Raw genomic sequence first — 13,034 nt, 5'->3', positions numbered from 1 at the left:
CTGTATACCTCCCACCTGCATTAGACCTTCCAAAATGCATTACCTCACATTTGTCCGGATTAAACTCCATCTGCCATTTCTCCGCCCAAGTCTCCAACCGATCTATATCCTGCTGTATCCTTTGACAATCCTCATCATTATCTGCAACTCCACCAACCTTTGTGTCTTCCGCAAACTTACTAATTAGACCAGCTACATTTCCCTCCAAATCATTTATATATACTACAAACAGCAAAGGTCCCAGCACTGATCCCTACGGAACACCACTAGTCACATCCCTCCATTCAGAAAAACACCCATCCACTGTTACCCTCTGTCTTCTGTGACTGAGCCAGTTCTGTACCCATCTTGCCAGCTCCCCTATGATCCCGTGTTACTTCACCTTTTGCACCAGTCTGCCATGCGGGACCTTGTCAAAGGCTTTACTGAAGTCTAGATAGACAACATCCACCGCCCTTCCGTCATCAATCATCATCATCACTTCCTCAAAAAACTCAATCAAGTTAGTAAGACACGACCTCCCCTTCACAAAACCATGCTGTCTCTCGCTATTAAGTTCGTTTGTTTCCAAATGGGAGTAAATCCTGTCCCGAAGAATCCTCTCTAATAGTTTCCCTTCCACTGACATAAGGCTCACCGGCCTATAATTTCCTGGATTATCCTTACCACCCTTCTTGAACAAAGGAACAACATTGACTATTCTCCAGTCCTCTGGGACCTCACCTGTAGCCAATGAGGATGCAAAGATTTCTGTCAAGGCCCCAGCAATTTCTTCTCTTGCCTCCCTCAGTATTCTGGCCTAGATCCCATCAGGCCCTGGGGACTTATCTACCTTAATGCTTTGCAAGACACCCAACACCTCCTCCTTTTTGATAATGAGATGACTGAGACTATCTGCACTCCCTTCCCTAGGCTGATCATCCACCAAGTCCTTCTCCTTGGTGAATACTGATGCAAAGTACTCATTTAGCACCTCACCCATTTCCTCTAGCTCCACGCATAGATTCCCATCTCTGTCCTTGAGTGGGCCAACCCTTTCCCTGGTTACCCTCTTGCTCTTTATATATGTATAAAAAGCCTTGGGATTTTCCTTAATCCTATTCGTCAATGACTTTTCATGACCCCTTTTAGCCCTCCTAACTCCTTGCTTAAGTTCCTTCCTTCTGTCTTTATATTCCTCAAGTGCTTCATCTGTTCCTAGCTTTCCAGCATCCTTTTTCTTTTTGACTAGGCTCACAATATCCCGTGTTATCCAAGCTTCCCGAAACTTGCCGAACTTGTCTTTCTTCCTCACAGGAACATGCTGGTCCTGGATTCTAATCAGCTGATGTTTGAAAGACTCCCACATGTCACATGTTGGTTTACCCTCAAACAGCTGCCCCCAATCTAAATTCTTCAGTTCCTGCCTAATATTGTTATAATTAGCCTTCCCCCAATTTAGCACCTTCACCCGAGGACTACTCTTATCCTTATCCACAAGTACCTTAAAACTTATGGAATTATGGTCACTGCTCCCGAAATGCTCCCCTACTGAAACTTCGACCAGCTGGCCGGGCTCATTCCCCAATACCAGGTCCTGTACGGCCCCTTCCCGAGTTGGACTATCTACATACTGTTTCAAGAAGCCCTCCTGGATGCTCCTCACAAATTCTGCCCCATCCAAGCCTCTAGCACTAAGTGAGTCCCAGTCAATATTGGGGATGTTAAAATCACCCACCACTACAACCCTGTTACCTTTGCATCTTTCCAAAATCTGTCTACATATCTGCTCCTCTACCTCCCGCTGGCTGTTGGGAGGCCTGTAGTAAACCCCCAACATCGTGACTGCACCCTTCCTATTCCTGAGCTCCACCCATATTGCCTTACTGCATGATCTCTCTGAGGTGACTTCCCGCAGTACAGCTGTGATATTCTCCTCAACCAGTAATGCAACTCCCCCACCCCTTTTACATTCCCCTCTATCCCGCCTGAAGCTTCTAAAGCCTGGAACATTTAGCTGCCAATCCTGCCCTTCCCTCAACCAAGTCTCTGTGATAGCAACAACATCATATTTCCAAGTACTAATCCAAGCTCTAAGTTCATCTACCTTACCTGTTATACTTCTCACATTGAAACAAATGCACTTCAGACCACCAGTCCCGCTGTGCTCAGCAACATCTCCCTGCCTGCTCTTCCTCTTAGTCCTACTGACCTTATTTACTGTGTCCTCCTCATTTACTTCACTAGCTGTCCTACTGCTCTGGTTCCCACCCCCCTGCCACACTAGTTTAAACCCTCCCGAGTGACACGAGCAAACCTTGCAGCCAGGATATTAGTGCCCTTCCAGTTTAGATGCAACCCGTCCTTCTTGTACAGGTCCCATCTGTCCCTGCCTCTACTCCTAGTATTTCTAAATCCCACACATTCACTATAATGTGAACAATTATTTCCTGTTGTGTCTCTCTCAGATTTCACTTCCCTGTATTACAGTGAGATAACATCTACTGGCAGGAAACAAGAACTGCAATCACACAGCGCACCGGAGTTTTGGAAAAAAAGCCAACAGTGACGTCAGAGGAGAGCTGCAAGGTGATTGGTTGGTGAGTATCAGCTGTTACTGCATTTAAATACATATAAAAAAAGGGAAAGGTTTTTTTTGCTGAAAAAAGAACCTCTGGTAATAAGGTGAGTGCTGCCAAAGAGTTTTTATTTTAAAGTCTTGAGATTGGAGTGGGTAGAACAAGGCCCCTCGTGTAATTAGTATTTTTTAATTCATGGAGTAACTAATTAATCTAAGGGTAGGTCATGACAGGAGAGCTCAGCCCCATGATATGCTCCTCCTGCGCTATGTGGGAAATCAGGGACGCTTCCAGTGTCCCCGGTGTCCATGTCTGCAGGAAGTGTATCCATCTGCAGCTACTGGCTACCCACATTACAGAGCTGGAGCTGCGGGTGGATTCACTGTGGAGCATTCGTGATGCTGAGGACGTCGTGGACAGCACGTTTAGTGAGGTGGTCACACCGCAGGTAATGGCTGCACAGGCAGAAAAGGGATGGGTAACCACCAGATGGAATAGGAGACGCAGGCCGGTAGTGCAGGAATCCCCTGTGGGCATCCCCCTCTCATATACCGCTTTGGATCCTGTTGGGGGGATGACCTCCCAGGGGAAAGCAGCAACAGACAAGTTTGTGGCACCATGGAGGCCTCTGCTGCACAGCAGGGGAGGAGCTATAGTGATAGGGGATTCTATCTTAAGGGGTGCAGATAGGTGTTTCTGTGGCCACAAACGAGACTCCAGGATGGTATGTTGCCTCCCTGGTGCAAGCTTCAAGGATGTCTCGGAGCTGCTGCAGTACATTCTGAATGGGGAGGGTGAGCAGTCAGAGGTCGTGGTCCATATTGATACAAACGACATAGGCAGGAAGAGAGATGAGGTCCTGCAAAGTGAATATAGGGAGTTAGGCAGAAGGTTAAAAAGCAGGAACTCCAGAGTTGTAATCTCAGGATTACTCCCTGTGCCACGTGCTCGTGAGGGTAGGAACAGGAGGATAAGGCATATTAATGTGTGTCTGAAGAGCTGGTGTAGGCGGGAGGGCTTCAGCTACTTGGATCATTGGGATCCCTTCTGGTGCACAGGTGACCTGTACAAGAAGGATGGGTGGCTTCTGAACTGGAAGGGGACCAATATCCTTGCGGGGAGGTTTGCTAGTACTACTCGGGAGGGTTTAAACTAGTCTTGCAGGGTGGGGTGGGACCCAAAGTAGTCGTCTCTCCGATGAGATAGTTGAGGCAAATGTAGAAGTTAAAGCAAACAAGTCCAGTAGGCAGGCCGGGCAGGGGCAGGACAGGGAGCGTGGAAGGTCTGGTAGGCTAAACTGCATTTACTTTAATGCAAGAAGCCTTACAGGTAAGGCAGATGAACTCAGAGCATGGATCGGTACATGGGATTGTGATATTATAGCTATTACGGAAACGTTGTTAAGGGATGGGCAGGACTGGCAGCTCAATGGCACCGATCCTTCCGGCGTGACAGAGGTGGAGGTAAGAGAGGAGGGTGAGTTGCACTATTGATTAGGGAGGACATCACGGCAGTACTTAGAGAAGATATCCCGGGGGGAATGTCCAGCGAGGCCATATGGGTAGAACTTAGAAATAAGAAAGGGGTGGTCACTTTGATGGGATTATACTATAGGCCCCCCAATAGTCAGAGGGAATTGGAGGAGCATGTATGGAGGGAAATTACAGATAGGTGTAGGAATTACAGGGTTGTAATAGTAGGTGATTTTAACTTGCCTAATATTGACTGGGAATGCCTTAGTGTAAAGGGATCAGATGGGGAAGAATTTGTTAATGTGCCCAGGATAGTTTTCTGAAGCAGTATGTGGATGGCCCGACTGGAGAAGGGGCTACCCTCGACCTCCTCTTAAGAAATGAGGCTGGGCAGGTGTTTCAGTGGGGGAGCACTTTGGGACCAGTGACCATAACTCTATTAGCTTCAAGATAGTTCTGGAAAAGGATAGGACCGGTCCTCAGGTTGAAGTCCTAAATTCGGGCAAGGCTAATTTCGATGGCATCAGACAGGAACTTTCAAAAGTTGAATGGGGGAGGCTGTTTACAAGTAAAGGGATGTCTGGCAAGTGGGAGGCTTTTAAAAGTGAGGTAGGAAGAGTTCAGGGCTGGCATCTTCCTGTTAGATGGAAGGGCAAGGCTGGCAAGTTTAGGGAACCTTGGTTGACGAGGGATATTGAGGGTCTGGTCAGGACAAAGAAGGAACCATATGTCAGCTATAGGCAGCTGGGATCAAGTGAGTCCCTCGAGGAGTATAGAGGATGTAGGACTACACTTAAGAAGGAAATTAGGAGGGCGAAAAGGGGGCATGAGATTTCCCATAAGATAAAGGAGAATCCTAAAAGATTCTATCAGTATATTAAGAGTAAAAGGGTAGCTTGGGAGAGAGTAGGTTCCATTAAGGATCAGTGTGGTAATCTATGTGTGGAGCCATGGGAAATGGGCGAGGTCTTAAATGAATATTTCTTGTCTATTTTTACCTTGGAGAAGGTCATGGAAGCTAATGAGTTCAAGGGAGGGAACACCGATATCCTGGAGCATATCAACATTACAAAGGAGGAGGCGTTAGAGGTTTTGAAGTGCATTAGGGTGGATAAATCCCCAGGGCCTGACTAGGTGTATCCTAGGATGCTCTGGGAAGCAAGGGAGGAGATTGCTGGGGCCCTGGCAGAGATTTTTGCATCATTGTTAGCCACGGGTGAGGTAACGGAAGACTGGAGGATAGCTAATGTTTTGCTGCCTTTATTTAAGAAGGGCAGCAGGGATAAGCCAGGGAACTACAGGCCAGTGAGCCTTACATCAGTGGTGGGACAGTTATTGGAAGGGATTCTGAGAGACAGGATTTATATGCATCTGGAAAGGTATGGTTTGATTCAGGATAGTCAGCATGGCTTTGTGTGTGGGAAATCATGTCTCACAAATTTGATTGAGTTTTTGGAGGAGGTGACCATGAAGATTGATGAAGTCAGGGCGATGGACGTTGTCTACATGTACTTTAGCAAGGCCTTTGACAAGGTCCCGCATGGTAGGCTGGTCCAGAAGGTTCGAACACATGGGATCCAGGATGAGCTAGCCAATTGGATACAAAGTTGGCTTGGTGATAGGAGGCAGAGAGTGCTAGTGGAGGGTTGTTTTTCCGATTGGAGGGAGGTGATCGGTGGTGTGCTGCAGGGATCGGTGCTGGACCCTCTGTTGTTTATCATATATATTAATGACTTGGATGTGAATGTTGGGAGTATGATTAGTAAGTTTGCAGGTAACACCAAAATTGGTGGTATAGTGGACAGTGAAGAAGGTTGTCTAAGGTTGCAAGAGGATATAGATCAACTGGGCAAGTGGGCAAGGGATTGGCAAATGGAATTTAACGCAGGCAAGTGCGAAGTGATGCATTTTGGGAAGTTAAACCAGGGCAGGACATATACAGAGAATGACAGGGCCCTGGGGAATGTTGTTGAACAGAGAGACCTTGGGGTGCAAGTGCATAGTTCCCTGAAAGTGGCAACACAGGTAGACAGGGTGGTGAAGAAGGCGTATGGCATGCTTGTCTTCATCGGCCGAGGCATTGAGTTGGGACGTCATGTTACAGTAGTACATAACGTTGGTTAGGCCGCATTTGGAGTACTGTGTGCAGTTCTGATCGCCGCACTACAGGAAAGATGTGATTAAGCTTGAGAGGGTGCAAAAAAGATTCACAAGGATGTTGCCTGGTTTGGAGAGCTTGAGTTATAAAGAGAGATTGGATTGGCTGAGTCTGTTTTCCCTGGAGCGAAGGAGGCTGAAAGGGGACATGATAGAGGTATATAAAATTATGAGAGGCATAGATAGGGTAGATAGCCAGAGTCTGTTTCCCATGGTAGGGGTGACGAAAACTACAGGGCATAGATTTAAGGTGAGAGGGAGGAGGTTTAAAGGAGATCAAAGGGGTAAATTTTTCACACAAAGAATAGTGGGTATCTGGAATGAACTGCCTGAGGAGGTGGTGGAGGCAAGAACAGTAGCGACATTTAAGAGGCATCTGGACAGGTACTTGAATGAGCAAGGCATAGAGGGATATGGAATTAATGCAGGCCGATGGGATTGGTAAAGATAAGCATTATGGTCGGCGTGGATGTGGTGGGCCAAAGGGCCTGTTCCTATGCTGTACGACTCTATAACTCTATGACTGTTTGACTCTAAACTCCATAGTCCGTCAGGGTTGAAGAACATTGCAATGTGAGAAAATAGCGAAGGGGTTTGATTGGGTAGATGGAGACATGATTCCACTTATGGTGGTGTCCAAAGCAAGGGCTAGAAATATAAAATTGTCATTAATAAAAGAAATGAGGAATTCATGAGAACCAAGAACAAAGAACAGTACAGCACAGGAACAGGCCATTCGGTCTTCCAAGCCTGCGCCGATCTTGATGCCTGCCTAAACTGACACCTTCTGCACTTCTGGGGCCCATATCCCTCTATTCCCTTCCTATTCATGTATTTGTCAAGATGTCTCTTAAATGTCGCTATCGTATCTGTTTCCACCATCTCCCCTGGCAGCAAGTTCCAGGCACTCACCACCCTCTGTGTAAAAAGACTTGCCTCGCATATCCCCTCTAAACTTTGCCCCTCGCACCTTAAACCTATGTCCCCTAGTAACTGACTCTTCCACCCTGGGAAAAAGCTTCTGACTATCCACTCTGTCCATGCCACTCATAACTTTGTAAACCTCTATCATGTCACCCCTCCACCTCCGTCGTTCCAGTGAAAACAATCCAGTTTATCCAACCTCTCCTCATAGTTAATGCCCTCCAGACCAGGCAACATCCTGGTAAACCTCCTCTGTACCCTCTCCAAAGCCTCCACGTCCTTCTAGTCGTGTGGCGACCAGAATTGCACGCAATATTCTAAGTGTGGCCTAACTAAGGTTCTGTATTTACGTAGTGAATGGTTAGAATGTGGATAGAATAGAAAGTGAGATTGGATGGACAGGAGCAGTCCGAAAGGATGGCTCAATCAAAATGTGAATGCCCTGAAATGTTAACTCTGTTTCTCTGTCCAGAGCAGCTGAGCATTTCCAGAACTTTCTGTTTTTATTTCAGCATTTGCAGGATGTCGCATTGACCTGAAGAAAATGGGTGATCGGCAGTGGGTGTCATGAAATTGCACAGGAGCTAAAATAACCTTCCACTGTTAGCGTCTTGTTGGTCTGGGGATATGATTCTCACATTGGGTACACAATTGGTGAACACGTGAGAGGTCCTGGGTTTAAATCCCAGACGAGCCCTTCTCTGTTTGTGTTTTTAGTTTAAGGTCATTGATTGGTTTCAGCTTTCCAGAAGATGATATTGACTTTCATACGGAGCTGTTTGAGGATCAGAGAACTGAATTCAAAGAGCCTGTTGACAAAATTGAAGTGAACAGAATGTACAGATCGCCAAGTGGGTGAATGAAGTTGCAGCAGTAACTGAGACCTGGCTCCAAAAACAACAGGACTGAGTTCTGGTATGGAATGGAATTCTTCTGTGTTTCTGTTTGGCTTGGATTGACTCATCGATTTTCTTGTTTTGCACTTTGCCGATGCATTTGAATAATTGTGGATCCTTCTTCAGGCTGTCTTCTTTCACCAGGTAGTTCTGACTTCTGATGATGTTGATCGTAACAAGCTTTAATTTGCTGGTAGTTTTGGAACTGAACAGATTTCTTTGCTTGAGTCTACAACATGAAACTCAGTCTGACATGTGGACCCATGGGAGGATTTGAAATCCGCCCCTGCGTTGGTGCTTCCAGTTGTGTCCATCCAATAAGAGACCGAGTAGAAGTGACAGCTCAGTCAGTAGAGCATGAGACTTTTAATCTCACAGTTGTTGGTTTGAGTGCCATTTTGTTTTTCCTCTTTTTTAAGGCTTCATTTGCAGAGAGTACAAAGAGTGTTTGAAATGAAATTTAACAACAGCATGAGAAATTCTAGCTTTGATTCGGGACTGTTACCTCTCGGCAGCATCTCGCTGTGAAAGATTGAACTTTATCTCATTTCATTCTCAGCTGGGGGTCAGTGCGGCTCGGTGGGACTTCTGGCTGTCTCCCACTTCACAACCCATCAGTGCTGAGAAAGCAATGGGGAATATTACTCACATGTTGTGTTCTGTAACTTTTAAGAGGCATATGAATGTATGCATTTTCTTCCAAAACAATGACACAAAGTTGCCTTGACTTTGTGGCTGAAATAGCTCCGTTGGTAGAGCTGTTCGGTTCAGTCCCGGGTTCAGCAATTTCAACCCCTTTTATGCTCCTTGCTTTGACTGTGATTCTCCAGCTGCACGATTTACTCTGAAATTATTTACCCAGCACTGAAGGATTGGATTGGATTAGAGAGACAAAATAGAGTCATAGAATCATTTACAAACCTCCCAATCTCTATTCCCTCCTCCAGCCCCGACAGCCCTCCCAGTCTCTATACCCTCCTCCAGTACCTACAACCCTTCCTATCCTGTAAACTCTTCCAGCCCCTACAAACCCTCCCTATCTCTGTAACATCCTCCAGCCCCTACAGCCATCCCAATCTCTGTAACCTCCTCCAGCCCCTACAGCCATCCCAATCTCTGTAACCTCCTGCAGCCCCTACAGCCCTCCCACTCTCTGTAACCTCCTCCAGCCCCTACAAACCCTCCCTATCTCTGTAACCTCCTCCAGCCCCTACAGCCCTCCAATCTCTGTAACCTCCTCCAGCCCTTACAGCCCTCCCAATCTCTGTAACCTCCTCCAGCCCCTACAGCCCTCCCAATCTCTGTAACCTCCTCCAGCCCCTACAGCCCTCCCAATCTCTGTAACCTCCTCCAGCCCCTACAGCCCTCCCAATCTCTATTCCCTCCTCTAGTACCTACAACCCTTCCTATCCTGTAAACTCTTGCAGCCCCTACAAACCCTCCCTATCTCTGTAACCTACTCCATCCCCTGCAGCACTCCCAATCTCAGTAACCTTCTCCAGCCCCAAGAACCCTCAATAACTCTGCAACCTCCTCCTGTCCATACAACCTTCCTAACTCGGCAAGCCCCTTAAACCACTCTGAAGCTATCTATCTCTGTAATCCCCTCCAGCCCGTAAAAACCTCCATAATCTCTTCAACCACCTCCAACCCCGACAACCATCCCTATCTCTGTCATCTCCTCCAGCCCTTAAAAACCTCCAAATCTCGCTAACCACCTCCAGCCCGGGCAAACACCTAATTCTGTAAACTCCAAGTCACATAAAATTCCCTATTTCTGTCTTCTACTCCAGCCCCTACAACCCGCCCGATCTCTGTGGCCACCTCCAGCACTTACAACCCTCCCTATCCTGTAACCTTCTCCAGCATCTACAAGCATCCCTATCTATGTAATCTCTTCATGTCCCGACAACCCTCCTAACCTATTAAACTTCTTCCAGCCCCCTACAGCTCTCCATATCTCTGTAACCTCCTCAAGCCACGAAAAAAACCCTCTTGATCATTGTAAAATCCTGCAGCCCTACAGGCTGCCACATTTTCTTCAACATCTCCAGCCACTACAACCCTTCCTATCTCTGTAAACTCCTCAAGTTCCGACAGCCCTCTCTATCTCTGTAAGCTCCTCCAGCCCCTAAAAACATCTCTACCCCCGTAACCACCTCCAGCTCCTACAACACACTCTATCTCTGTAACCTCCTCCGACCCCTAAAAACTTCCCTATCTCTGTGAACTCTTCCAGACGCTTCAACATCTCCGTGCTTGTCTTCTTGCGAATGCTTGAACATTTCTGATTTTAATCACTCCACCATTGTTGGCCATGTCTTCAGCTGCCTGGCCCCTAAACTCTGAATTCCCTCCTAAACCTCCCCCTCCCTCGCTCTATTCATTTAAGACACTCCTTAAAACCTACCTCATTGTCACAGAGTCATAGAGTTATACAGCACAGAAACAGGCCCTTCGGCCCATCGTTTCTGTGCTGGCCATACAGCACCCAGCTATTCTAATCGCTTATTCCTGCTCTTGGCCCGTAGCTGTGTATGCTACGCCGTTTTAAGTGCTCATCTAAATACTACTTAAATGTTGAGGGTCCTTGCCTCTACCACCTCTTCAGGCAGTGCATTCCAGATTCCAACCACCCTCAGTGAAAAGATTTGTCCTCAAATCCCCTCTTAACCACCTTAAATCTATGCCCCCTGGTTTTTGACCCCTCCGCTAAGGGAAGAAGTTTCTTATCTAACCGATCACTGCCACTTATAATTTTGTACACATTGACCAACATTTTGGTCATTTGTCCTAATATCTCTTGCATGTCTTGCTATATAATTCTCCTGTGAAGTGTTTTTGGATGTTTTATGAGGGTAAAGACAGTATATAAATATCAGTTGTTGTTTTGGTCTGTTGTCATGGAGGAATTTGAAAACAATGATGACAATTTAAAAATCAGGATGTGGATTTCCTGGGAGCCACCATAGGTCAGTAAACACAACGGGTGATGGTGGAATGGAACTCGATGTGAGTAAGGGCCCATGCAGCAGTCTTTTGGATAACTTACTGCTTACAGAGGTTAGACTGTGGGAGGCTGGCCTGCAATATACTGGAAGAGTCAAGTCTATAGCGAATCAAGGCATGGCTGAGGATTTTGCAGTAAATGATCTGAGTCAGTGGTGAAGTTGGGCAGTAATAAAGAGGTAGAAATATTCGGACAAAGTGATGGCATGGGTATGTGATCAGAAGTTCTTCTTGGGTTCAAATATAAAAACATAGAAAAATAGGAACAGGAGTAGGCCATTCGGCCCTTCGAGCCTGCTCCGCCATTCAATACGATCATGGCTGATCATCCAAACTCAGTAACTTGTTCCCGCTTTCTCCCCGTATCCCTTGATTCCATTAGCCCTAACAACCATAGCTACCTCTTTCTTGAATATATTTAATGACTTGTCCTCAACTGCTTTCTGTGGTAGAGAATTCCATAGGTTCCCCACTCCCTGGGTGAAGAAATCCCTCCTCATCTCAGTCCTAAATGACTTACCCCTTATCCTTAGACTGTGACCCCCGGTCCTGGACTCAAAATGGCATGAAGTTTGTGAACAGTGTGTTCATCATCAGCCTATTGTCAGATGAGAGATGGAGAGCCAAAGATAATTCCTAATGGGACAGCAAAGATAACGGTGCAGAAACAGGAATGGAAGGTATTGGAAGTGACACCTGACTACGATTAGATTCATAAAAAGGAACCAGGAGAGAGCAGTCCCACCCAGCTGGATGGCAATCGGGAGGCGTTGCAGAAACGATGCGGTCAACCATGTCAAGGCTGCAGTCAGGATGAGAAGGTCGAGTAGAGATAGTTTATTTTTGTCACATCCACATAGGATGTCAGTTGTGACTTTGAGAACAGCTGGTTCGGGACAGTGGCAGGAATGCACATCTGATTTGAGGGATTCCGCATAGACTTGAGGGAAAGATAGGCATGGATTTGGTAGGTGACAGCACTTTCAAGGACTTTGGAGTGGAAAGCGAGGTTGGAGATTGTGAGGTAGTTGGCAAGGGCAGAGGGGTCAAGGGTTGCTTTTTAAGGACAGTGGTGATGATGGCAGAGTTCAAGGAAAGAAGGGAAGAAGCTCTGGAGAAGGAACCAAAAACAATATCAGTTACCATGGGAGCCAGGAAGGAACGCAACCTCATCCATCCAAGCAGATGCCAAGCTGAGCTGCCGGGCTGTTGGCTCCTCTGCTCAGCTTGGCCCCGCTCCCTCACCCCAGGTCACATACCCTACCCGAGCTGCTCAGCCTGGCCCCGCTCCCTCGCTACAGGTCCCATACCCTACCCGAGCTGCTCAGAATGGCCCCGCTCCCTCGCCCCAGGTCACATACCCTACCCGAGCTGCTCAGCCTGGCCCCGCTCCCTCGCCCCAGGTCCCATACCCTACCTGAGCTGCTCAGCCTGGCCCCACTCCCTCACCCCAGGTTCCATACCCTACCCGAAATGCTCAGCCTGGCCCCGCACCCTCACCCTGTGTCCCATACCCCAGCTAAGCTGCTCAGCTGGGCTTGTCCAGGTGCAACCTACCACCCCATCCCCACCCACCACTTAATGCGGAGAGAAAGAGAGACAGCAGCGACTGAGTTGAGGGAATGGAAGGGAGATAGACTCAGTAAAGTGTTTACAAAAATAAGAATTATAATAATCAACTGATGAGAAAATTTCCAGCATCTGTGGCATTTTGTTTTTTTTTGTAAGACCAAGTTTATTTATTTCTGTGCAGATGTGAGGAGATTGGAATCAAACAGTAGAGGTGGAGGAGAGAATCTGGTTGGTACCTCCCTGCCTGCACAAGCACACTTAGCTCTCTCCTACCCCCTTTCCGTCCAGTCCTCCAAAGATCACCTGTTGTCCACTGCCCTGCTGCTCTTTGGCGTCTATGACCTCCCTGCCCGCTCACCCTCTCCACCCGCCAGTGTATTTCCAGTTATCCAGCTGTATGTCAACTCTTGTCCATTGGGGATAAATCTTACATTAATGGACTGGAA

Source organism: Heterodontus francisci, chromosome 43 (genome assembly GCF_036365525.1).
Source record: "Heterodontus francisci isolate sHetFra1 chromosome 43, sHetFra1.hap1, whole genome shotgun sequence".
Taxonomy (NCBI): Eukaryota; Metazoa; Chordata; class Chondrichthyes; order Heterodontiformes; family Heterodontidae; genus Heterodontus; species Heterodontus francisci.
This window is presented reverse-complemented; position numbering follows the sequence as displayed.